Source organism: Procambarus clarkii, chromosome 85 (genome assembly GCF_040958095.1).
Source record: "Procambarus clarkii isolate CNS0578487 chromosome 85, FALCON_Pclarkii_2.0, whole genome shotgun sequence".
In the NCBI taxonomy this organism is placed as follows: Eukaryota; Metazoa; Arthropoda; class Malacostraca; order Decapoda; family Cambaridae; genus Procambarus; species Procambarus clarkii.
This window is the reverse complement of record NC_091234.1, coordinates 17342694-17366151: the sequence shown is the minus strand read 5'-3', so window position 1 is coordinate 17366151 and position 23458 is coordinate 17342694. Positions and strand designations below refer to the sequence as shown.

The 23458-nt window shown below is 40.9% G+C and overlaps 1 protein-coding gene across 1 annotated transcript in view; it reads left to right on the top strand.

Moving 5' to 3' along the window:
- The first annotated feature begins 15459 nt into the window (after window positions 1-15459).
- LOC123746654 (plexin-B) overlaps window positions 15460-23458 on the top strand; it is a 364020-nt gene continuing 356021 nt past the window's right edge. Inside the window, exon 1 of the mRNA XM_069316869.1 lies at window positions 15460-15778. The gene's annotated coding sequence lies outside the window, so the exon portion shown is untranslated. The remainder of the gene's footprint in view (window positions 15779-23458) is intronic.

The following is a 23458-nucleotide window of genomic DNA, read 5'->3' as shown; positions in this document are numbered from 1 at the left end:
AGGAATGGAACGGTAATTGTAAAGCTTGAACACTTCAATTGTTAGTGTTTAATGACCTTCCTTTGACAATTGGCCTGGGGCTAGATTCACGAAGAAGTTACGCAAACACTTACGAACCTGGGGCCAGATTCATGAAAGCACTTACGCAAGTACTTAAGAACGTGTACATCTTTCCTCAATCTTTGACGGCTTTGGTTACATTTATTAAACAGTTTACAAGCATGAAAACTTGCCATTCAACTGTTGTTATTGCTATAAACAGTCTTCTAGTGCTTCGGAGCTCATTAACTGTTTAATAATTGGAAACAAAGCCGCCAAAGATTGAGAAATGATGTACAGGTTCGTAAGTGCTTTCGTGAATCTGGCCCCTGTACATCTTTTCTCAATCTTTGGCGGCTTTGTTTACAATTATTAAACAGATAATGAGCTCCGAAGTACCAGGAGGCTGTTTATAACAATAACAACAGTTGATTGGCAAGTTTTCATGTTTGTAAACTGTTTAATAAATGTAACCAAAGCCGTCAAAGATCGAGGAAAGATGTACTCGTTCGTAAGTACTTGCGTAACTACTTCGTGAATCTGGCCCCTAGTCTGATGTATTCAGACGTGAAAAAACAGCGCTGGCACAAAATCGCAAGCTCCGGCAGATTTATTTCGCACACTCGGGCCAATTTTTTTGCTCTGGTAATCACTGGGTATGAAATATGGTTCGCCTCTAGGACACTGAGACAAAGCACGAAGCTGGGTTGAGACAGCACCGGGGCTCGTAAATATGGAGGAAATTACCTTCACCGGCCATTAGCTGCCAAGGTTTTTGACTAATTTTCTGGGGCCAGATTCACGAAAGCACTTACGCAAACACTTACGAACGTCTACACCTTTCCACAATCTTTGACGGCTTTGATTAGATTTATTAAACAGTTTACAAGCATGAAAACTTGCCAATCAATTGTTGTTATTGTTATAAACAGCCTCCTGGTGCTTCGGAGCTCATTAACTGTTTAATAATTGGAAACAAAGCCGCCAAAGATTGAGAAAAGATGGACAGGTTCGTAAGTGCTTTCGTGAATCTGGCCCCAGGTTCGTAAGTACTTGCGTAAGTGCTTTCGTGAATCTGTCCCCTGGAGAGTAAACGATATAGTTTTGATGTGTTAATGACGTGTAATGAGGACTAGAGAAATGACGATACAGGGAATGTGACAATAAGCTCAGCACGACTCAGTCCGTCCTCCTAAGATGTCCCAGCGTCAAGAAAATGGGAATTTAAAACGGGAACTGAATTTAAAGTAGTCTGTCCTAACCTAGCAGAGGACCCAAAACAGAAAACGGGACAGTACGTCACTTTCGCCAGCCGCTTCCATGTTTCTAGTACGGCAATTTTTGTCCTTGTGTAACGCATACGATTGAAATGCGACGTTCTTTGTAGGAGGACAGGTTGCATGACCACCATGCACATGGATCAAAGGCTTCGTGTTCTCCATCAGCGTTCGTGTGCACAAGACTCTGCTGCACAGGAGAACAGTTCTGCCTGTGTTGCTGAGCAGCTGAATCGCTGAAGCAGCCACGTAATCGACGCTACTGGAATACTTGCCTGATCCTGTACGGCTCTTTGAGGGGTTACCTTGAGGTGTTTTCGGGGCTTAGCGTCCCCGGGCTTAGCGTCCCCTGGTCGTCGACCAGGCCTCCTGGGGCCAGATTCACGAAGCAGTTACGCAAGTACTTACGAACGTGTACGTCTTTCCTCAATCTTTGACGGCTTTGGTTACATTTATTAAACAGTTTAAATGCATGAAAACTTGCCAATCAACTGTTGTTATTGTTATAAACAGCCTCCTGGTGCTTCGGAGCTCATTAACTGTTTAATAATTGTAAACAAAGCTGCCAAAGATTGAGAAAAGATGTACAGTTCGTAAGTGATTGCGTAACTGCTGCGTGAATCTGGACCCTGATCTTGGTTCAGCACCAGCCAGAACCTTACCTACCTTACATACCTTGAGGTGCTTCCGGGGCTTAGCGTCCCCGCGGCCCGGTCGTCGACCAGGCCTCCTGGTTGCTGGACTGATCAACCAGGCTGTTGGACGCGGCTGCTCGCAGCCTGACGTATGAGTCACAGCCTGGTTAATCAGGTATCCTTTGGAGGTGTTTATCCAGTTCTCTCTTGAACACTGTGAGGGGTAGGCCAGTTATGCCCCTTATGTGTAGTGGAAGCGTGTTGAACACTCTCGGGCCTCTGATGTTGATAGTTCTCTCTTGAACACTGTGAGGGGTCGGCCAGTTATGCCCCTTATGTGTAGTGGAAGCGTGTTGAACAGTCTCGGGCCTCTGATGTTGATAGTTCTCTCTTAAACACTGTGAGGGGTCGGCCAGTTATGTCCCTTATGTGTAGTGGAAGCGTGTTGAACAGTCTCGGGCCTCTGATGTTGATAGTTCTCTCTTGAACACTGTGAGGGGTCGGCCAGTTATGTCCCTTATGTGTAGTGCAAGCGTGTTGAACAGTCTCGGGCCTCTGATGTTGATAGTTCTCTCTTGAACACTGTGAGGGGTCGGCCAGTTATGTCCCTTATGTGTAGTGGAAGCGTGTTGAACAGTCTCGGGCCTCTGATGTTGATAGTTCTCTCTTGAACACTGTGAGGGGTCGACCAGTTATGCCCCTTATGTGTAGTGGAAGCGTGTTGAACAGTCTCGGGCCTCTGATGTTGATAGTTCTCTCTTGAACACTGTGAGGGGTCGGCCAGTTATGTCCCTTATGTGTAGTGGAAGCGTGTTGAACAGTCTCGGGCCTCTGATGTTGATAGAGTTCTCTCTCAGAGTACCTGTTGCACCTCTGCTTTTCAACTGGGGTATTCTGCACATATACAAGAGTTGTTACATTCTTGTACAGCCACTAGTACGCGTAGCGTTTCCGGCAGGTCTCTGGAATACGATCCCCGCCGCGAACGGGGTACTCCCTAGTACCGGTACTCCGGGGAACACCCCGGGGTACGGGGTGTCTTGGGTACTCCCAAGTATATGCCTTATCCTAAGTTGCATTTCCTTTGAGCTTATCACGGCCACGTTAGAAGGTATATTTGTGACTACGAGTGTGTGTGTTCGAATCCTGATTACATCTCCTGATAATCTCATTGATACATCAGGTTAAATGGGATTTCTTTGTGGAAAGGAGAATGATAGAGAGAGAGAGAGCACCACATGGGAGAAGGGCCACCGAGGCCAGGGTGGTTACAAGAAGTAAATAAATCAACCGATAAAGATGGCATTCACGAACGAGGCCACAAAAGAAGCAGTCTTATCTAAGAAGAGCAAACTTCTGCACACAAGGAAATAAAAAAATTGTTTTCCTTCCGACGGACATGACAAGGGAAGAGAGAGAGATAGAAGGAAGGAGAGGCAGAGATGTCTTTAGAGGTAAGGAAATGGGTGAGCCACCCTCCCTTAACACCTCCCTTAACATCACCCTTAACACCTCCCTCACTCTTGCCCTGACAGGTTTATGATGGATTCTTATGTCATTCTTTTTGCCATAAAATTTAGTGTTTATTGGTCATTATTGGACTGCCTGGTGTTCCCTGCTCTCAGGGCTAAGAGCAGCCCTTAGAGCAGCCCTTAGAGCAGCCCTTAGAGCAGCCCTGAGACCAGCTCTGAGAGCAGCCCTCACAGGCCTACCCACAGTCGCACACAGTCGCACACAGTCGCACACAGTACACCATACAATTACCCAAACGAAACCTAGAACAGAATAAATGTATTTAACATGATATTAAGACCTTCTTTAGTATCATAAAAAATATATTTAATGAAGTATGAAGCGAGAGGTTTTACACAGCCTTCAATATAAATATGAAAGAACGGAAAGATTTAGGTCCGGTGTACCCTATTCTTAAGAGGCTGAGAGGCGGGGCCCAAGTGTTGAAGCTCTACCCGCCTCAAGATAATCACAAGCGCAATATCAAATATTACCGAGGCTCCCGGCAACACCTTTTTGTTTTCAGGCTGTGTCGTATCTGATTATTTTATGTCGTGGTGTGTAATTATTGTATTTTTGTAGTGGATTGTATTATACAGCGGTAGCTGGCGGTGAGAGATTGGTGTTGAGAACAGGTGAGAGAGTGGAGTGTCTACCACCAATCATTGCCCGAGGCCTGCTCTCTCTTTCTCTTTCTCTTTCTCTCTCTCTCTCTCTCTCTCTCTCTCTCTCTCTCTCTCTCTCTCTCTCTCTCTCTCTCTCTCTCTCTCTCTCTCTCTCTCTCTCTCTCTCTTTTTCCCGTCTCACTCTTTATTACAGCTGCTCCGTCATCTGATTTCTCTCACAGTCAATCCCTCATCCCACTCTCTCATGTCTACCCCCTCCATTCCCCTCATCTCTCACCACTCTCACTCTCCGCCCCCCCCCCTTCCCCTTTGCCTGCTCCCTACATCTCCACCCCTCAGATATCACCTCACTTCCCCTCTGTGCTCCTGTTCCAAACCAAAGTGACTATCTCTTCCTCTAAGGTTCTGTTGCCATGAAGAATTTTCTCGGCGGTCCAAGACTTGTCAACAACTCTGATGGGTAGTTTTATCGGTTTATATTTTAGCCTTTAACGATATTCATTTGGTTTTAGCCAGAAGGAGCCGCAGTGCTGTATATAAAGTGAAGTTGTAAGTCAGCTGAGTGGAAGTCGTTATCTTAGCCTCTATCTTATTTTTGTCCTTTTACGTGGGTAAAAAACAGTAAAAAGAGACATTGAAGTGGGTATCTTTTTATTGCTGATATTAGGTTTACCTTACCTTGAGGTGCTTCCGGGGCTTAGTGTCCCCGCGGCCCGGTCGCCGACCAGGGGCCAGATTCACGAAAACACTTACGCAAGTACTTACGAACGTGTACATCTTTCCTCAATCTTTGACAGCTTTGGTTACATTTATTAAACAGTTTACAAGCATGAAAACTTCCCATTCAACTGTTGTTATTGTTATAAACAGCCTCCTGGTGCTTCGGAACTCATTAACTGTTTAATAATTGGAAACAAAGCCGCCAAAGATTGAAAAAAGATGTTCAGGTCCGTAAGTGTTTGCGTAAGTGCTTTCGTGAATCTGGCCCCAGGCTTCCTGGTTGCTGGACTGATCAACCAGGCTGTTAGACGCGGCTGCTCGCAGCCTGACGTATGAGTCACAGCCTGGTTGATCAGGTATCCTTTGGAGGTGCTTATCCAGTTCTCTCTTGAACACTGTGAGGGGTCGGCCAGTTATGCCCCTTATGAAGGCTTAGTTGCATTCACGTTCCATAGCGCATGGTAAGCCTTATCCAACTAGTTTTTCCCTATAGACTTAAGCCAGTAAGCTTTCATTATTGTCTTTCCTTCCCTGGAACACGACCCGTCACTCGGCTTACAACCCGGTCCTCTGCTGGGTGAACAAGGGCGAACATTTAACGACTGGTGCCCAGTCAATCCTCCCTGGCGAGAAGGGCTTGCCAGGGATGATTTACCTGGTCGAGGACCGGGCCCGCGGGGACGGTGAGCCCTGAAATCATCACAAAGTAGGATGCTGGACTGCAAAGTGTATATACATATAAATACAATTGTCATCTGGTGAAATTTGTTATGATATCATCAGGTGAAAATTGCTATGATATCATCAGGTGAAACTTGCTATGTTGTCAGCTGGTGAAACTTGCTATGTTGTCAGCTGGTGAAACTTGCTATGGTATCATCAGGTGAAACTTGCTATGGTGTCAGCTGGTGAAACTTGCTATGATATCATCAGGTAAAACTTGCTATGGTGTCAGCTGGTGAAACTTGCTATGATGTCAGCTGGTGAAACTTGCTATGATATCATCAGGTGAAACTTGCTATGGTGTCAGCGGGTGAAACTTGCTATGATATCATCCGGTGAAACTTGCTATGATATCATCAGGTGAAACTTGCTATGGTGTCAGCGGGTGAAACTTGCTATGATATCATCAAGTGAAACTTTCTACCGTCGTCCCCAAGATCAAATAGTTTGAAGGGTTACCTTAATGTGATTGAAACCTTTTTGGCTCGTCAAAAGTCAGTGTGCATTCATTTACTTCAGCACTACAGCTTCTGGTATTATTAGTATCATTATTATTAGCACAATGAAATCACACGTAATGTATCAGTGAGAAAATCAGTATAGGAACCCCTGAATAGGATTCGAACCAGGGCCTGATGTTCACCCAGTGTCTCCTTCACCCATGTTATCTCTCTCTCTCTCTCTCTCTCTCTCTCTCTCTCTCTCTCTCTCTCTCTCTCTCTCTCTCTCTCTCTCTCTCTCTCTCTCTCTCTCTCTCTCTCTCTCTCTCTCTCTCTGTCTCTCTCTCTGTCTCTCTCTCTGTCTCTCTCTCTCTCTCTCTCTCTCTCTCTCTCTCTCTCTCTCTCTCTCTCTCTCTCTCTCTCTCTCTCTCTCTCTCTCTCTCTCTCTCTGTCTCTCTCTCTCTCTCTCTCTCTCTCTCTCTCTCTCTCTCTCTCTCTCTCTCTCTCTCTCTCTCTCTCTCTCTCTCTCTCTCTCTCTCTCTCTCTCTCTCTCTCTGGTTCACGGTCTAGTGATCTATTATCTGTATCCTCCCTCCTCTTCCATTCACACTTTCCTGTGAGTGTAATCTGATGCCCAAACAGCCTTACTGTACAGATACCAGCGCGGGTTGATGTGAGCCGTTAGGACTAGGCTATGGTCTCATCTTATCAAGGCGTCTCTTCTGTACAAATACGTAACAGATAATATATCTATATATATTTAGTCGGTGTCAAATCAATCATTATATATACATAAAATGGTTTATTCTACATTGAGTTATTTTTTTAGTACTTTGTTATAAATATGAAGTTAAACAGGTATTTGAAAGCAGATTAGCTTTCTTTGATGTCTTAATATTTAATAACTACCTCTCAGTTAGCATCATTGCTGACAGAAAAGATACACATACAGGAAACTACTTCCTTTTATTTGAATAATAAGACTGACTAAGGAAGAACAAGTTATTTTTTTTATTATTATTTTCTACCACAGGCGTGGCCACACATTTGAAATGCTAACCAGCATATAAACATTTTCTTCTGTCCTCCATGGACAGAGTTAGAGATTTGTCAAACATACAGTTCAGGGATTTATTGAACAATCAAACACAGAAGGTGATTGTAGTGCTTTTAAAATGTTAGGCTAAGCTACATACGTAAATACATAGATACACAGATTTATATATGCAACATAAAGTGTTCGATGTGTCTTTTACATAGTGAAGAATAAGTGTTACTTGGGGTTTTCCTTAGAAGCATCGCATATCTCAAGCCCTCAGTGATTAGACACTTGAGATAGATAAGATCAACACTCAACTCGACAAATTAGGATATCGTAACTCATTTCGCAGTGAGGCTTCAAAGGGTCTAAAATAATTATCATTAATTATTTTAATTATTATCATTAGATTGCAAGAGGTTGGTCTTAAGAAAAGCTCAGTTATTTCATCTACTTGAAACATAACTCATACGCTTAAGATTATAAGTAAAACAAGATAAACACAATTATATTCAGTTCTCCGAATTATTATTGGTAATTATTTGCTCAGTGTGTATCAGAAAAAGTTACTACTGAGAGGGACGGGATTTATTAGATGCCAACCTAATTAGCTTTCTTCTGATTCTGGAGAAGGTTTTGAGGAGCCGGTCAGCCGAGCAGACAGCACGCTGGACTTGTGATCCTGTGGTCCCGGGTTCGATCCCAGGCGCCGGCGAGAAACAATAGGCAGAGTTTCTTTCACCCTATGCCCCTGTTACCTAGCAGTAAAATAGGTACCTGGGTGTTAGTCAGCTGTCACTTCCTGGGGGTGGAGGCCTGGTCGAGGACCTGGCCGAGGGGACACTAAAGCCCCGAAATCATCTCAAGATAACCTCCTTATTACGAACATCCCGTTGGTATGGACAGCATAAATCTATGTATTTATGTATGTTGGTTTAATTAGCATTTTAAAAGCACTATAATCACCTCAGTGGTTGATTGTTCAATAAATCACTGAACTATATGTATAACAGATCTCTAACCCTCTTCACGGAGGACAGAAGAAAATGTAAATATGCTGGTTAGCATTGTAAATGTCTGGCCACGTCTGTGGTAGAAAATAATAATAATAAAAAAAGTGGTCCCGTACTCATGAGACCTAGTTTAACTCTCTGGTGATCCAAGCAAATTAAATGCTATTAATCACGCTGTTGGAGATTGCATCTTATAAGACGATATTATACTCTTAAGTACTCTTAAGTTAAGTACTCTTAAGTTACTCTTTACTCCGTTACTTCCGTTACTCTTAACTTTACTCTTACTCTTTACTCTTACTCTTTACTCTTACTCTTTACTTCCGTTACTCTTAAGTTACTCTTAAAGTTAAGTACTCTTAACTTTATGCTACACGAGTGATGGGAGAAGATGACCAATATAGCATGGGTGATTAAATGCTAAATTGGGCTGGTTAATTTTTGGTTGGCAGATAGGAAATAGATCAAATAAATTTTGAAATTTAAGACCATTCAAATGTAGTAGTCTCATGTTGCATTACTGTTTTTTTACCATGTCGTGGTGTAGTGGTTTAAAGTGTGTGCTTAGGAGCACCAAGTGAGCGGGTTCGAATCCTTCTCAGGGCTCTTACTGATTTTTTTCATTGTTACGTTAAAGTTAAAGTGATTTCTTTGTGCATCTTGATACCAGTGTAAAAAGGATGGAATATAAATTCAAAATAAAACTAAAGAACTAAAGAGTACGACCACAATTGGTTTCAAGTTGGGATACAAACATGACAAATACAATTAATAAATCTGGTGTATTATTTAATGCCTGGGGATAAATAAAGTAACACATGCAAGCAGAACAGCAGTGAATATTATAATAAATCCTACTTAAGGGAATAAATCCCTTATAATAATAATAAATCCCACTTTACCCTTGGAGTAAAGATTAATAAATCCCTAAGCAAAACAGTTTTATTCATATCTTGAGATGATTTCGTGGCTTAGCGTCTCCGCGGCCCGGTCCTCGACCAGGCCTCCTTTTTTGTTACACACCCACAGGAAGCAGCCCGTAGCAGCTGTTTAACTCCCAGGTACCTATTTACTGCTAGGTGAACAGGAGCATCAGGATGAACGAAACTTTGCCCATTTGTTTCTGCCTCCACCGGGGATCGAACCCGGAACCTCACGACTACGAATCTGAAGCGCTGTCCACACAGCTGTCAGGGCCCCTACCATACAGAAATAAATAAATTCTCAGGAAAACACTGAAGGATGACGCAGCTATTCCTCAGCCTTAGGAAACGCCAAGACGGTAACTCTCGAAAGAAAATGTGATTGACGTGAAGAAATGGATAAAAAGTTCTGTACAAAAGGAATATAAATGGTGGTGATGACAGTGGCATCCATGACAGAACTCGTAACAATGGATTCAAATTGGAGAATTTTTATGATTTACAAAAGGTGTTAGAATTGGTTAGGCATTTAAGAGGTTGGCGGGTGGAACATTATGCTAAACTGTCATTGAGGCAAATACCCCTTGAACAGTCTTAAGAATAGATTGGATTGATACACAAGTGCAGAACCTGCCTCGTATGAACCACATATATATTTTTTACAGCTTCAGATAACTCCTCAAGGATTCGAACCTAGACCCTCCTAGGGTAGCAGCCACTCTACCTTCGATAGCGTCAATAGTTGAATGGGTATAGTGCTGGGCTGCTACCCTTGGGGTCCTAGGTTCGAATCCTTGAGGAATCATTAATTTTTTTTTTAAATTTTGCCCCGAGGGGCGAGTTTATTGGGCAGCGCCACTCATCTTGTGAGTGGACATACCGCCATAGCAGCATGTACAACACTCCCCAATAGGAAGAAAACCCTTGAGGAATCATTTGGAGCTATGTTAGAAAATATATATATGGCTCATTCGTGGAAAAAAATAATGTTAAGGGACCATTCAAGCTTTGTGTATTCACCTAGTTGTGCTTGCGGGGGTTGAGCTCTGCTCTTTCAGCCCGCCTCTCAACTGTCAATCAGTCAACTGTTACTAACTACTAACTTTTTGTGTCCATACACTCCCCCCTCCCCCCCCCTCCAGGAAGCAGCCCGTAACACCTGTCTGACTCCCATGTGCCTGTTTACTGCTAGGTGAACAGGTGCATCAGGGGTACCTGAGATGGTACCCTTCTGTATGTATGTACATATATGTTGCTGTGAGTATAAATAAAATTAAAACAATATTTTACATTCCTATAATTTTTTTATCATCATCTTTATAATATTCAACAATTTAATATTAACAGTGCTTAATATTAAAATAATTTTGTTTTACCATATGTTTGTAATTTTTTTTATATAATTATATTTTTATAAATAGGATTATATAAATTTATACATAAATTACAAAGTAAACCCAATATCATTTAAAATAGAATATATGAAAATAGTTAAAACAGGGAGGATTAATAGGGGTAGAAATAGCCTAATGGGGTAGAAATAACCTAAGCTACTCTATCCCTTTGAGATGTATTTCTTTCTTGTCTCAATAAACCTACTTGAACTTGAAGGGAGGATTAAAACGGAGAAAATACAACAACAATTTAACAAAATATGGAGTTAGTTAGTTTAGTTCATTTATTATGCACCCCATACCCATCTTGTGGGCGGTAGTGGAAAGGGTTACAGAGGCACATAATGGGCTCAGGGACTGAACCCCACAATTCATTTAGCTAAGCAAGTTATATGGAAATATGGAGAAAACCCAAACCAACATCGTCGCTGTTCTCATGAGTGTTAAGACTGTTATAAGGCCAAAGGCCATCCCAAACCCGTATCTTCTTGAGGTTATCTTGAGATGATTTCGGGGCTTTAGTGTCCCCGCGGCCCGGTCCTCGACCAGGCCTTCACCTCCAGGAAGCAGCGCGTGACAGCTGACTAACACCCAGGCACCTATTTACTGATAGATAACAGGGGCATCAGGGTGAGAGAAACTGCCCATTGTTTCTCGCCGGCGCCCGGGATCGAACCCGGGATCACAGGATCACACGTACAGTGTTCTGTCCGCTCAGCCATTGGCTCCCTTGGCATTGGTATCGGCATTAAAATTCTGGCATTGATATCGGCAATAAAATTAAAAAAAAAATGGCATTACGTACATCTGTACACAGTATTCCAACCATTTTATCTCTCGTGTTACATTTGGATAGGTTGATAGGTTGGGTTAGATTAGATTGGGTTGAGTTTGTTACAAGTGTAACAGCGATGACACAGAGTTGCCCAAACGTTTCTGTGGTCTTAAGATACCTACTCGTCCATGGAGGGAACGTGACGGCTTGGCTCTCCTGGCCTCCATGGCTAACGATTCACTGGCGGACATTTTGAAATCCGAGTCGCTCATTTGGTGGTCATGCAACCTGTCTTCTTACCAAGAACGTCGCTTTTCGATCGTATGCGTTACATATGGCCGAAAATGGAAGCGGCTGGCAAAAGTGACGTTATGTCCCGTTTTCTGTTTTGGATCCTCTGGTAGGTGAGGACAGACTACTTTAAATTGGTCGCGTTCTTGACGGTGGGAAATCTTAGGATTACGGGCTGGGTCTAAACTAAAACAGAAACTAAAATCTTAGCATTTATATACAGTCATAAACTTGGGAATAAATTGTTAGCTTTAGGCAGATTTTCTTCAGTTAAAAAATATAATTACTAAATCGGTATAAAATTAACAGTATTGTAATAATGGATAATTAATTACCTTAAGAAATAGAAGCTATTTTTAAATTTAGAAGAAAATTCTAAATTATCCTATTTAACAAATACTTAAATGTGAAGGTATAAATAGTCGTTTCCTTAGAAAATTTTAAAACATGTATATTATCAAAAAAACTTTATATATTCATCTCCTTGTTTCTGGATCAAAGTTGGATTCATATTTGGTCAAAATTCATTCAGCTGGCTCTTTCATTCCGTCAAATCTCTTTACTTTCCTCAGCTATTTTCTTTCTTTTTAACTATAACCTCTCCAAATACCTAACTCCATTTTTATTTCACCTTTTGCTACAAATTTCCATATTTTTGAGAGAGTTGTTACATTCTTGTACAGCCACTAGTACGCGTAGCGTTTCGGGCAGGTCCCTGAAATACCATCCCCGCCGCCTAATATATATAAGACCCGTACACGTGCATTGGTAAAACCAAACAACATGGTAAACTATTTGCTAAAACATCTACGTAGATCGTCCAAAACGGAACAGTTGCTGAACAAACCGTGATTTCATGGCGTTAGGGAACACGTAACGCGACACCACTCGACGTACGACTCGAAATTACGAAATATTTGTCATTTAGCCGTCAAAAACAGCCTATAAGATCTACACATTCTGCTTAAAAGCTTTACTGGCCATTCTTGCAAGTGTTTAAAATTGTAAAACCGGATTCCAACGGAGAATGACTCTCTGTTGGAATCAAATGAACAAATCCACAAGGGCCGTGAGGAGGATTCGAACCTGCGTCCGGGAGCATCCCAGACACTGCCTTAATCGACCGAGCTTGATGCATCACGTTAGTGTGATCTCTGTGTGTCTGTTGGAATCATTACAGAATGATTCAAAATGAATTCACACCATTACACTGATTTCTAATCTCTGACAATGCTGGTTTGCGTAATTTTAAGCCAGTTCTAAATGATATTCCCGGTGCTTCAGTATCTTAATCTTGAAAAGTTTCGAATGAAACTTCCGATGTATCCATTACAGCTGGAACTTTATACATATACACGATACACAGGGGGTAGGCTTTTATTTTTTTTAATACATTAGGTTGCAGGCGATGAGTCACAATAACGTGGCTGAAGTATGTTGACCAGACCACACACTAGAAATTGAAGGGACGACGACGTTTCGGTCCGTCCTGGACCATTCACAATCGACTTGAGAATGGTCCAGGACGGACCGAAACGTCGTCGTCCCTTCAATTTCTAGTGTGTGGTCTGGTCAAAAATACATTAGGTACAACTGCACTTTCAATTTAAAATAGGAACCTACGGTATTTGTATCCACAAAAATAAATCTAAAGTGTACTTCTTCTTGAGGTTATCTTGAGATGATTTCGGGGCTTTAGTGTCCCCGCGGCCCGGTCCTCGACCAGGCCTCCACCCCCAGGAAGCAGCCCGTGACAGCTGACTAACACCCAGGTACCTATTTTACTGCTAGGTAACAGGGACATAGGGTGAAAGAAACTCTGCCCATTGTTTCTCGCCGGCGCCTGGGATCGAACCCAGGACCTCAGGATCACAAGTCCAGCGTGCTGTCCGCTCGGCCGACCGGCTCCCCGCTACTATTGTTATCCTCTACTTGAGGATAACAATATTATAAAAGCTTCCTCAGTCTACTTTTTTACAGAAAAACTATTGGAGCCGTTAAAGGGTAATTTAATATATTTAATATCCCTTTCTACTGTAGTAATTTTACCATAAGAGTGAAACTTCTTATTTAAGAAATTGCTTATGAAAGTATATACCATATGAGCAGGGTAACTAAAAAAAAAATCACAAGGAAATTAATTTCTTGATCAAAGTTGGACCAATTTGAGCATAATACAAAGGCACTATTCAGCAGAGTATTAATTACATTTTTCTTAAAAATATCCGGAACAAATTAATTAAAATTTAAGCGTAAACCTGTAAAAGTCAGTTTTCTGTAAACATTAGTGTTAATACCATCAAGGTTACTCACTTTGACATCAAGAAATGACAACGAATTATCTATTTACTTGTGTAAAGGAGGAAATGTATACGTTTATCTCTCAGAATGTTCGGTAATACGTTTATTGTTTGTGATGTGTGTCTATGTATGTATTAACACGATGTACTGAACGGGGTGAGAATATCTTGAGCTACCTCATCCCTTTGTGTGTATTTTACCTCAATAAACTTATTTCAATTTCAATTATCTATTTCACACACTGCAGTCAAACATATATTACAGCGTTGTGCATTAAGATACTCTCTAAACTTATCAACATGAAATTGGTCCTTGAATAACAAAAAAGTGTCATCCACATATGTCCTGTACATGACTGGTTTAAAATTTGTAAAGTCAATTTCTCTCGTGAAAACTAAAAAAAGCATTAGCAAGTGCGGGACCGAATGGAGAACCCAATGCTACTCCATCAATTTGTTTATAATATTTATTATTAAACATAAAAACCGAGTCTTTAACCAACAATTCTAACAATTGTCTAAATTGCTTACCACTGAATCCCGAAAAACAAAATTAGTGTTGGCAAATAATTGATTTACACAAATATCAAAAGTTTCCAACAAGGATACCTCATACCTCAAGGATACTTGATACCTCAACCAGGTATCAAGGAAATATGAATGACGTATAGTAGGGAAATCAAGATTCAGTGACGAAAATTCCTTTACAAAATCCTGAGAATTTATCACAGTAAATTCATTGCAAGTTAGTGGTTCCAATAATGGAACTAGAAACTTTGGCAATTTGTAATTAAAAGTACCAATCCCTGACAAAATAGGACGAATAGGTATACCTATATAATAGGTATACCTGTGTTACGAACCTTCGGTAACTCATAAAATACCTGGCTAAGAGCCAGTTACAAAAATTTTTGTATAATCAAAGGAAACATCTTTCAGACTTCTTACAATTCTATTAAGTTTATTTTCACATTTAAATATATATGAAAAGGGGTTATATACATTGTGTTTCAGTTGTGTTTAGCGTCCATTAGACTTGCCTTCAGGTTTAAGAATGGATTATGTAATGTGGTAAGTATCCCAATATATATATATATATATATATATATATATATATATATATATATATATATATATCTATATATATATATATATATATATATATATATACATTGGGAAATGATAAAGTAATTGTAGCCAGCGGTACTTCATTCATAATGATGTACTGCCAGGAATCTTAGCAAAGTATCCAAAATTTGCTAACTGTAGGTGCAGCCTGCACATGACTGTAAAGCTGCCGCCCAGTTGGGTGGGTGTGGAACAAGACTAGTAACTGTGTGATTCACCATAGATGTAAAGTACCTTGTATAGTGACTGTTGTGAACCTCTTGCTGAATTAGTTGTGATACAAAAAGATTATTGTTGTGTGTATGTGTGTAGGTGATTGTATATGAATGTGTATATATGTATGTATATGTATATGTATGTATGGGTATGTGTACGAGTCTATATAACATTAATAATTGTGTAACTAGCAAAAGATTGTTATTTGCTTAGCTCTGATTGTTATTCAGTTCCTGAACCGATTATGTGCCTCTGTAACCTTTACACCACCGCCCACATGATGGGCATAAAGAAAGAAATTGAGCTGAAGAGCTAGCGAGAGTAACCAAGAAAGTAAAACTTTTAGAATGCTCAGTGAGTGGCCGCCTTGGAGACTCAGACTTGGAGAACCAATCAACGGTTAGTGTACGTTTGGCAGGCGTGGGGAGTGGACGTGCGCTGCTCTGGGCTGTCCGCGCGTTCGAGTAAATTCTTGCCCAAAAATCCTTTGGTTGGATAAATTGTGATAAAGGAGGTGTTTTAAGTTAAGGGAAGCAGTCTGTGCTAGTGGCTGTTGATGTTATATCTGATTTATAAGACCGGTGTGGGGAACAAGTTTTTCTCTCAAGAAGTTTAGTATCGCGTACTACACCTTAGCTGAACATCTCAGTAGAGAGAGATTATTCTTCAGTTGTGTTTAGCGTCCATTAGACTTGCCTTCAGGTTTAAGAATGGATTATGTAATGTGGTAAGTACCACAATGTGACTTTGTAGGGGTATTAGGAGCGTTTGGAAGAGCAGTGAAAGTTTAAGCAGACCCACATGGGCCGAGCAAAACTTTGTGTGTGGAGTTGGTGGGTGTCTGCGCGCACCTCTCTCCTCCCTCCCTCTCTCTCTCTTCCTCTCTCGCTCTCTCCCTTTCTCTCCCTTCCTCTCTCTCCTTCTCTCTCCCTCTCTCTTCTTCTCCCTTCCTCTCTCTCCTTCTCTCTCCCTCTCTCTTCTTCTCCCTTCCTCTCTCTCCTCCCTCCCTCTCTCTTCCTCTCCCTCCCTCTCTTTCTCTTCCTCTTCCTCTCTTTCTCTCCCTCCCTCTCTTTCTCTTCCTCTCTTTCTCTCCTCCTCTCCCTCTCTCTCCCTCTCTTTCTCTCCTCCTCTCCCTCTCTCTTCCTCTCCCTCTCTCTTCCTCTCTCTCTCTCTTCCTCTCTCTCTTCCTCTCCCTCCCTCTCTCTCTCATTCTCTCTCTCCTTAAACCTCTTAAGAGTTTAGAATCATTTGAGCATTTATCTCTAGTATGGAGGACTATTTTATCATTTACTGTTGGGAGAAAGTTTTGACAGTAGCTTTTGTTTTTACAATGACGTGGGAATGTTAGTCTGAGAATACTTACGCATGTTATTAATTGGTTCATTAATAGCCTTGTTCATTCAAGAGTTTAGCCAATAAATAGTGTGATGTTCGTTGTTAAAGAGGTTGTGACCAGGTCACTAGTATTCGGGGTCACGTGATCACTACTTGCAATTTCTTCCTAGGTCCTGCAAGGAGTACGAAGGTCCATCTTGAAGTATTGCGTATATAAGATAATTATCGAGGGACGTTGTTTAAATTATAATGGAATAATGCAGAATTAATGTTGAAATAAACTGAGCCCTGTGAAACTCTTTTTGAAACCCTGTGAAACTTTCAATAAATTGAAACTAGCATGTCTTGAAAGTTCCCTGTAATTATGTATGTTATTCTTAAGCGCGTCTTGGATACTCGTTAATGTGTCCGTTAACCAAGGCCTGTGTAGATTGTCTTCACAAAGTGAACAGTAGTCGATATACAAGATGTAGCCAGGCCAGAATATCGAAGATTATTGATTTTTTTATTAATTGCCTAGACTTGGTCAATAGGTTGTGGGATGTATTTAAAATTACCGCCACGGTAAAGGGGAAACATTTTAAGCGTTCTAATTTAACTTTTCGTTTCGCATTGGGTGTAGGATTAGTTTTGATTTTTGCCTATTAGGTTATTACCTACCTATTACTTATTTTTGAAGTTTCCGTGGATCATCGTCCCCACGGCCCGGTCTCCGACCAGGCCTCCTGGTTGGTGGTGTGGTCAACCAGGCTGTTCGGCGCGACTGCTTGCAGCCTGACGATGATTTCGATGGTTACCTTGTGATGATTTCGGGGCTTAACGTTCCCTCGGTATATTATTTATATAACTGTAACTGATAATGTAACTGTTTGTACCTTAAATAATGCTTCGATGGACTGAACAGTGTCATATCTGTAGATATACTGTAGTAGTATTGGTCGTTAGTAACTTTGAATTGGTTTCAACCAATCATGCTCATATTTTGTTAATGTGAATTAACCATAAATTAGGCTTTAAGCTCTTAGTCTAGTTTATTATTCATTTTAACCAGTACATATATTTGATAACTGAGGTTACAATGGCAGTGTGGGGCAGCTGTTCCCTTCAAGCTCAGGATGACTGATAAATGTATAATTAACACTTTAATATAATTTTAGAGACTAAAATCATGTTAAGTTCTCCTAATTGACCAGCTGAGAGGGAGGCGAGAGACTGCGTTCCTTGTCCTAATGTAATTTCACCATCGTGTGCTTGCTGGTTCCTCCTTTTTCCTGCCTGCGGTAATTTCACGATTGATTGATTGATGTAGATTAAGCCACCCACGACGTGGCACGGGCATGAATAGCCCCATAAGTGGTAGATTTTTTGGAGTGAATGTGATCTTTGGTCGTGGAAAGGTAATCTCATGCCGGTTGTCTAGTCAAACCGCACACCCGCCTCGCATGGAGCTGGTGTACGGCTGGTTTTCTAATTGGATTATATTGGGTTAGGTATGATTTTTTTAGTACAACAATGATGATCCAGTGACGAACAGTCCTGTGTATACTAGCTGTTGTTTCTCTCTTATGTTTGCAGTCGAGATTTACAGCTCACACTAAATATGAGTAGCATATCCCATTTATATACATATATATATATATATATATATATATATACATATATATATATATATATATATATATATATATATATATATATATGTATATATATATATATATAAATATATATATATATATATATATATATATATATATATATATATATATATATATATATATTTATATTTATATTTATATTATACTGTAAAGGGCCGTGGCTAAGCTTTCGTAAAATAATTTATAGTTGAAGTTGGTTTGGTTAAGGCGGTAACTGGCTCCTTGTGCACCTCTTAAATATTCTTGTCCTGCGCAAATTAGTCCGAGATCGGAAAATACCAATATAAACTGTTAGATATTATATGGACTGCACAAAATGTCCGTCAGTGTAACATCAGACTAGTAACTCCTACGATTAAATTGAGCTAGGCTTAACGTTGCCTGTGGCAAATGGCTGCAAATGACGAATCCCCCGATTTGTGTGTAAACTCTACGAGAAAGAACTAGGTTCAAGTATGTTTATTGAGACAAGACAAAAATACATCTCAAAGGGATAGAGTAGCTTAGGCTATTTCTACCCCCCTTCCAGAAATAGGTTATGCTCTTCAACATTATATTATTGAAGTCTAGTTATTAGTTTCTGCCCGAAACGCTTTGCGTAATAGTGGCTTTAGGCATTGTATGTACTAGCTCTATCTATAAAGCCAACAAACTTTGTAAAATCTCTTTTATGTATGTACCTTACCTTAATAAATATTATTATTATTATTATTATTATAGTTCCTTTAGACCTGATGGAATGAGACTAGGGGTTTGCACTTCCTTTGTTCATTCTCTTGTCCTTGAGCGCTTAATTATATTCCATCCTAGATTACTAGGGAGCTAGATAACACTGGTATGGCAAGCTATCCGACGAGATGTTTATCTTAGCTTTGTACAGTCTTTCGGCATAACCAGGAACCCATAATATAGGTTAGGGAAGTCGCATATACTTAATGTTCTTAAGTATGGTATTAAATAGAAATTTTTTAATTTTTTAACCTCAATTTTCTGGTTATAATTTTAAGACCTATTTGATTTGGCAGTTAGGTCAAGCATTTTTTGCTAATTCCTTCAAATTTGCAAGAGATCGTGATGTGGGGATGCGTTGTAATTATACACAGTTTATATGATGTAAGTGTAGGGTAAATATAAGTTTTATAAACAAGTTTGTCCCGGCCTCGGCTTGTGGGTCCCTTTTAACCCAGATGATGTTTCTTATAAATCTAACTTCTACCTTGGTGTGTATTGTAAGCCAGGCAGCATATAGGAGCTATCTTCGTCTTGTGGAAGCATATATATATATATATATATATATATATATATATATATATATATATAAAATAATAATAATAATAATAATAATAATACCATGAACCATGGTAGTATTAGCATGGTTCCTACCATGAACACCCAAATCACGGAACTATTTACTCTACCCACCATGAGAGTAAGGACAAGACAAGAACATATCGATGCCAACACAGAAGACAATGTCCAACATAACAGGCCAATTACACTGGATTAATCTAGATAGGAGCTGCCTCGTATGGGTCAATAAGCCTTCTGCAGCCTCTATGTTTCACCTCACATTTATCCCTTATGTATCCCCCCATGTTTTCACCTTCATTGTATTATCATCTGACCCAGTGCGGGTATAAAATCAACTAGTATTGTAAGATCTGTTCACTTGAGAATGAACCATGGAGGTTCGAAACGTTGTGCAAATTATATAAATAAGTGTAATACACTCTATAGCAATTCACTTCTTTTCTTCACCTTAAAAGTACGAAAATGAGTTTTGGAGAACTCCTATTTCGATTAAGCCCTGATGCTAAGAAAATAGTTAGAGGGATAGAAGCCCTAAACCAGAAAATAATAAATACAGAATATGCGGTCATATTCAATGAAACATGTTTGAAAGAAAACCTGCTGCCAGTATACACCAATAATAATAATATGGTACTCGTATGTACCATCTGTTTCAACTTAACAGTGAGGTCAGTCTAGATATATTGAGTAATGTGTATATTTACTAGAACAGGTAGGAGCAATGATATTGATACGCCTCAATATTGTATATCTTTTATGCGGGAAAATCCTTTCAGTTTTTCACAAGTAAAAATTACACGTTACAGGCAAGAAAGTGTGACAAATTCAACGTGAACTGGAGGTTGGTTTCATGAAAGGGATTGGGAACCTTCAAAAGACTATGATCTTATGTAATGATTTTCTCCAGAAATATTTTATGATCCAGTATAGCCATTGAATCAGATTTTCAATACAAATATCAGATATGGTAAGCATTGAAGTTCTAGGCATGACCTAGAAAGGTTTTTTTAAAAAAAGATTTATAAAAGATTTTTTAAATTAAGTAGTTATATTAAGATTTATCAGGCTGCTACGTGGAATGGTGCGCCAGCTTACCTTCTAAAGCAAATGTTCAATCATAGCCTAACTTCCACTAGGCTATATACTATTACAAGTGAAGTAGATTAATACTACTATAAGCGTTCTGGAGTAATTCCACTAGGTTGTATGCAAGTAACATTCCTCAAAATTAAAGATTTTACTGTGAATAACATTGTGGAATCAGAGAAAAAGTATTTACTTTGTGACCTAAAGTAAAAAAAATTCATAATCCTAAGAGATTATAATAATATTCGGACGAAGCTCTGCAGTAGGCCTGTTAACTCATGGTAGGCAGGATGTGTAGTATTAAAGCCTGTGGCTTCCTAGCTTAATTCACACAGCCCCACTCCTGTGCCAGGGAAGTCCACTACGGGCTCACCATAGCCCGTGCTACTTGGAAATTTTGTTAAGTGTAGCTGAATCTAAAACAACTAGCTTAATTTAAGTGAGTAGACCTGAGGCGCGTCGGGTCTTATTATTGTAGCGCGTCTGCTGAGCTAGAGAAACTTACTTCATTCAGCCAAATTGTTTTTTTTCTAATTATATTGTGAAAAACGAAATTTAGAAATTGATTGCTTATTCATATGCGTTCTGTGGTATGGGCGTGGCCTACAGCTAGCCTAATGGGAACCTTCACACGACAATTATAACTGATGGCTCACCAGAATATTATTTCCAATACTATCTTTTATTTTGTAGCCAGAAAGATTTTATTTCGAAGCTCCGCCAATGTAAGAAGTCAGAGAAGCCACGCATCAGCTTTAAACTTTAGCTCGGCCCAGCTGGTGCCTACACTGTGTGCGTATGTGCATACTAACACATTTCAGGGTTGGCGTTCACGTGGAGTGGGAAAGACACGCACGCTCGCACGCACGTTAGTGGAAGGTGAACTCCGGTATGAGCCGCTACCGGTTGCCTGGGGGACAGCTGTGAAGGTGGTGGTGAGCCGTGGGTCATAGAGGTTAGTGAGGGGGGCTGATTCTCCTGGGCTGGAGCCTCGGTGTAGAGGCCTCTCTTCACGCACTTTAATGTCGTTTTGAAGCTGCTGTTATAGATTCAGCTACTCGGAACAAGTTCCAAGTAGCACGGGCTATGGTGAGCCCGTAGTGGACTTACCTGGCACAGGAGTGGGGCAAGTAGCACGGGCTATGGTGAGCCCGTAGTGGACTTACTGGCACAGGAGCGGGGCAAGTAGCACGGGCTATGGTGAGCCCGTAGTGGACTTACCTGGCACAGGAGTGGGGCAAGTAGCACGGGCTATGGTGAGCCCGTAGTGGATTTACTGGCACAGGGGTGCCAGTTTTGATGCCTTTTCCCGAACAATTAAGCATTGCCGATTGTAGTTTCCTAGTTTCCGGGGGGGGGGGGGGGGGGGGGGGAAGAAATAGCCTAAGCTACTCTATCCCTTTGAGATGTATTTCTTTCTCGTCTCAATAAACATACTTGAACTTGTTTCCTAGTTCTGTGAAGGAGAGTAGATATCGAGTCGAGAGGGAAATATAACTGATACCGGGAAACCTATATTTTAATATTAGTAATTTTAGACTAGTGTTTAATCCCATTAGTGTGATATTTATTCCCATATTAAGCATTTGTACTCGGCATCAGCCCAGAGGTTAAAAAACGTGAGCGATGCCTTCTCCCCTCACTGTTTCCTGCGGTGTCATGAGACGATATGAGGATATCATTGACGGAGTCAGGCCGAGAAGCATCCCTAGGGAGCTATTCGGGTGACATCCGATGTGTGTCGCCCCGTGGGGGGATGTCATCGGGTAAATAAATTTATCGGCCATCGAGGGGAAGTAGGGAAGGACACGCGACCGGCTCAGCTGTTTTGTGTGAACCTTGATCATACCTTGATGGGGTTCTGAGAGTTGTTCTACTTCCCAAGCCCGAAGCTAGGCTTGAGAGCTTGGTTCAACAGGGTGTTGCTTGGAGCGGCCCGCAGGCCCACGTATCCACAACAGCCTGGTTAGTCCAGCACAAGCAATTCAAGCTTTGTGTGTGTGTGTGTATATATTAATAATAATAAATATATAAAATATGCAGCACCCGGGAGAGTCTTGTCGGGCGCTCTCGTGCACTGGCACATATTGTCTTCTACCACCCCCTTATATATTGATATATATAGGGAAATTTATTGTACAGGATTATATGATTACAAAATGTGGCCTTAACACATATACTACACAACCAATACAAGTAAAATAAAAAACACGCCAATGGGAAACATTGATAAATGTCACGAGCCGATTCGATCATTGTTGCAAGTCAAACACTTCTAATTCCGCCGAAATTGAACTCGCGCCCAAGATGCAACAGTCATTTCCCCTCTGAATCGCAACACTGAGGCGCTGGAACAAGAGTCTTTTCGCTCTCTGGTCTTTTGTAGCGCTGATCAATTTGTCTCCAAATTCCTTAGGAACTTCAATGCACATTTTCACCACGAACCGAGGGTCTCCGAGCCGATCGGAACAAAGCTGTAGCAGTGTGCCAGACCTCTGTATTTAATAATTTTCTGCGATTCCCTGAAAGTAGTAGCGCCGCTCCTTTCACGTGTGCTGTGTTGGAGGTTGGTACTGGCCAGTGTGGCAGCGCACGTGTAGTCCCACGCCACTTGCTTACCATCCTTTCACGGAAGCAAGGTGACTCCTTCTGGACGCTTCGGAGGTTCGTTGGATCTGAATAAGTGTGGTTCTCTTTGTGCTGGGCAGCGGGCTGTGGCGAGGCTCCTCTTGATGATGTCGTTGACTTCATGTCTTGCAATCTTACCCTGTGATTTACGACATACCAGACCATGACCATATTGCTCTGCCATTGCAATTCCGCAAATGCACCTGTGTTCGGTGAGGATGGGGGCGGCAAGACGAAGGGCAACTCCAATGCGGAGAGAGACATGATTGAGGCGAGTTCCCAGGGCTGCATTGGGCACAGCAAATAAAAAATCCCCGGCGTGGGGTGCTGTTACCGCTATCTGAGTTTTTCAAACATTGTTATGGCAGTCTTTTCCATCGTGGGGCTATCCT